We start from the raw sequence: 4,627 nt of genomic DNA on the forward strand, positions 1-4,627 counted from the left end.
GCGGCAAGCAATTCTGTGAGTTGTCCCAGGAGATGGAGGAACAACCTCACCGCTATGAGGACGCCGCGGAAGACACCGATCCTGACTACACAACCCCTAGTGGCATCGGGGATGACACCACTGATGGTGCCGCCGAGGATGCCACCACTGATGATGGCGGCGCACACACAGATGGCAGCCAACCGAAGAAGCAAAGGAAGGACCGGCGCCCGAATGCGCTCCGCACCCTCAAGGAGGAATTTACTCAAGTGGACTCCGACGGGCATCCAACGGAGCCCAAACATATAGTCAATGGGTACTCGCTTCAGCTCGGGTGCATTCTCCGGAGCACTGTCTCCATCAACACCGAGAACCTTAGGCATAAGGACCGAGGGAATTTGCGCAACCTCCTCTTTACGAAGCTGCACGAACGATACAAGTTCCCCGCCGATTTTGAAAACACACGCCTCTCAGGGAATAATGTGAACAGTGCCGCCCTCACGAGGATGAGCACGGCCCTGTCTACTTGGAGAAGCGCGGTGAAGAGAATGATTGATAAAGGTGATAGTGATGAGAAGATCAAGGCGAAATATTCTTCGATCAGCGAAGATGACTACAAGGAGTTCAAGATCAAGTGCGAGAGCAGCGCAACCTCCGAATCAAGTCAGTGGGGGAAAGAAATGCGGGAGTTGAACTTAGGGGAACACAAACTCGGTCCCGGCGGTTACAGAGTGGCGGAGCCTATATGGGACAAGGAGGACGCGAAGCGTGCCGAGCAAGGCCTACCGCCCCGCTTCGAGAAATACAGCGGTGACAAGCAGACCAGGAACTTTGTCAGGGCCCGGTACAAGGAGGACCTGATAACAAAGGAGCTTACCACGGATCCGAAGACCATGGCGCTTGAGCTTGTTCTGGTAAGGAATACACCCCGCGTAATTAGCTCCATATGGTTGCACTCTAATTAATCCCCAATATTTCTAAATGGTTCACGTTCCTTCTGCAGGAAACTGAAAGCAGTAGCGCGGGGTCGTCTCAGAGCTCCCCTTTCGACACCCCTTTAAATAGGGCGTTGAATGTAATGAAAAACAAGGATAAGCTCACTAAGCCGACGTCAGCTGGTCGTGTGGCCGGCAAAGGCTTGTCCACAAAATGGGGGTCATACTATACCGCTGGTGTGCGGAAGGAGAAAAAGACCAGCTCGGAAAGCCAGACGCGCGAGGTTGAAGCACTCAAGGCACAAGTGGCGCGGATTCTGGAGCTGGTCCAAGAGCAAGTGGAACAACAACTGGGAACGAAGCTCAACGCCATGGTGCCTACGTTGATTCATGGGCTGATGACGTGGATTGCGGGCGGCCAACAGGGGCCTCCCCCGGTTCCCAGCTTCACGGCCAGCAACTCGCACAGCGCGCAGGCGGCGCCATTGGTGTCTTCGGCGGCGCCATTGGTGTCTCCGGCGGAGGCGGTATTCGTGTCTCCGGTGCCGGCACGGGCATTGGAGCTTAATGCACCCGGGTGTACGCCGGCCGTCACCTCGCCAGCAAGCGCCCCCTCCGTCAGTTGCACGCCCGCCGTTGGCGGTGCCTCGACATTAGCCGAGCTCGACGGCATCACAGTAACTAAGCCTCTCGGCCGATGAATTCATCTCCATGCCTTTGAATGGGCATCCCTAACGCCCTACATGTTTTCGCAGGGCGCCGCCGATGTTCCTTGCACTCTTCTGCACTTCGTGGGCTGCGAGTTGGTCAATGTCGCCAAGGGCAGAATCGTTCAACCGGGCAACCGCATGTTCCACGATAATCCGATGGCACCCACAGTGTATAGGGTTGAAGTGGTTCGGGTGCTGCCAGGCTGCGACGAGCTGTTACCTCCGATTCGACCCACTGGGGCCGACGAAGAAGATGAGATGACCCTCAGCGCCTGCGTAAACTGGCCCCTGCTTTGGCCGAAGAGCCAGATTCATTTGGGGGCGGGGGACACCACCCCACAAACAAGACCACCAGTCGTGCCGGTGCCAAGCCATGGCAAGAACGCCGCAACGCTACCGGACTTGCCGGACATCCCTATGGCACAGGATACGGACATCCCTATGGCAGAGGATCCGGACGATGATGACAATGACGATGGTACATTTACCAATGTCGATAAGTACTTTGCCGAACATGGGTGCACTGACGACTTCTGCGGGCCTCTTTCTCAAGAACCCAACCAAGACGACCGCAATCTAGCTGATACGGCGGAGAAATCCAATTGCAACAGGCGTCGTCTGGCGTTCAGTTCTCAGGAGACGCCTCCAGCTCCCGCCTTCACCGAGCCTCAGATAGCTGAGGTGCGAAATATTATCAGCCCCAACACGCTCAAGAAGGCGGTCTGTGAGTAGAACTCGGTCCCATTATAGGAGATCAAGAAGAAGGGACGGAAACGAAAGACTAACAAGGGCGCCGGTGCGAGCCAGTGGGCACCGAGTTCGATCCGTGCTCAGGACGGGCCACCTTCACCTAAGGATATCTCGAGGAGGGTGCATGTGGCGGGTAGGGCGATGCTACCGCCAAATATGCTCAATGCTGCAACCGGTGCTATGCGGAGTCTGCACGACAGTGTTCTTTCTTTGGTGAAGCGGCGTCTCAGAGAGAATGATGTGGCATACCCGGTTTTCGTGGCCAAGGTGCCAAAGGGCAAGGGCTTTGTGGATGGCGACATCGAGGGTACGATCGTCCTGCGGTTTAATGACATCTTTGCTATGTTTAACCTTCATCCGCTCCACTACACCTTCGTTCGGCTGTTTTCGCTGAGTATGGAGATGCGGATCATTAGAGACAATACCCCGGACATCGTGATAGTCGACCCCTTCTACATGCGTGCCAAGCACTTGAGCAGCGCTGCGGACCGCCAAGTTGCGAGTTCACACCTCGAAGGCGTCATTCTGGCAAACCCAGATAAGGATAACTTCCTTGTGGCTTACTTTCCCGAGTAAGTCATCCCTTAACCGCCCCGTAACCTATGATTTCTTAGATTTCAATCGTTCTTTTTTTTCTAACATTCCGTGTTCTTTGCAGTGACACACATTGCACACTCATCCTCCTAAGCCTGAAATATTCCATGGCCACGTATTTCGACCCGAACCGTAACTCCAAGATAGACTACACAAATGTCAAGAAAGTTTTTGATGATGTTCTCCCCGGCTACGCATAATCTGGAGGCACCTTCACCAGGGCAGTTCGTAAGTACGGCAAGCACACCTTCTCACACAATACAAAGTTCTGTTGCGTCAAGAAGCCGCCTGGCGGTCAGAAGGATGCCTACTACGCCCTCCATCACTTGCGAGCGATCGTAAGGGACCATCATCACCTTCTGCTACCAGATAGTCTCAAAGATTGGGCCGCGAGGTTGTCGGCAACCCAGGACGCGGACCTCAGACAAGAATTCTTTCGCATCCTATCGGATTTTGCGGACATCATCCATCAAGATGTCCTTCATACCTCGGGGCAGTTCTTCCGCAGATATCAACCGTCCAACTGTGAGATAGATGGAATGCTACAAATGCAGGGTGACAACGACCGCGATTTCATGACCATCACGACAGACGACGGCTTCATCCACGCTCCTGTCCGATGAGTCGAGTCGAAAGTTGTGATGTGTAGTTCTGAAATATTGATTGGCTCATGTTGTAATTAAACTTTAATGAATTCGTTTGTCTCTTTGGTTTGGACAGTCGTTCAACTTAGATATAATCGATGCTATTTATTAGTAGGACCATGAATCGTGCTATTAATGTCTTGCTTTTCTCTTTCGATCATTTTGTTGCATACTGACATATTGCTTATGTATTGTCTGTTGTATGGCTTGTGCATAGAGATGCCGTCGTATGTCGTGTACAAGGGTAAGGTTCCCGGAGTCTACGACGACTGGGAGGAGTGTCAGAGACAGGTTCACCGTTTCAGCGGTAACAGTTACAAAGGGTACACCACTAGGGCGGAGGCCGAATCTAGATACGCCCGCTATCTAGCGGGAGAGAGGAGGGAGCGTTGGAGAAACCGGATGAAGACCAGTTTGATCGCGATGATGCTCATCGTGATGACCGCAACTCTCTTCTATGTGATGGTAGTTTAGATGATCGATATCGACTTGTAATGTGAATACAAACTCGATACTCGCGGTCTTGAGACTTGTAATGTTTTATCTTTGTTCGGTCTTTTGAATTCGGAGACTAATATGATGAATTGTATTCGGAGACTAATCTTCTATTGTATTCGATGAATCTGTTGTTGTTGTGTGCTGCTGTCTATATTTTTTCAATAATATATTTTGTAACCTGTGCAAAAATCAGAAAAGAAAAAAAACAAAATATTCATACTAATGGCGCATCACCTCCAGGTGCGCCATTAGTATGCCAAAGGATACTAATGACGCATCACATCAGAGTGCGCCATTAGTATGACAAAGCACATGGTTAAGTATGGCCCCCCGGGAGGCATACTAATGGCGCATGTTCTTACATACTAATGGCGCACTGCCTGGTGTGCCATTAGTATGTCAGATACTAATGGCGCACCAGTGGTGCGCCATTAGTAAAAAATACTAGTGCCATGCTACTAATGACGCACCGGTAATGCGCCATTAGTAGGCAAAACCGGTGCGCCATTAGTAGGCC

The sequence above is a fragment of the Triticum aestivum genome, chromosome 2B (genome assembly GCF_018294505.1).
Source record: "Triticum aestivum cultivar Chinese Spring chromosome 2B, IWGSC CS RefSeq v2.1, whole genome shotgun sequence".
Taxonomy (NCBI): domain Eukaryota; kingdom Viridiplantae; phylum Streptophyta; class Magnoliopsida; order Poales; family Poaceae; genus Triticum; species Triticum aestivum.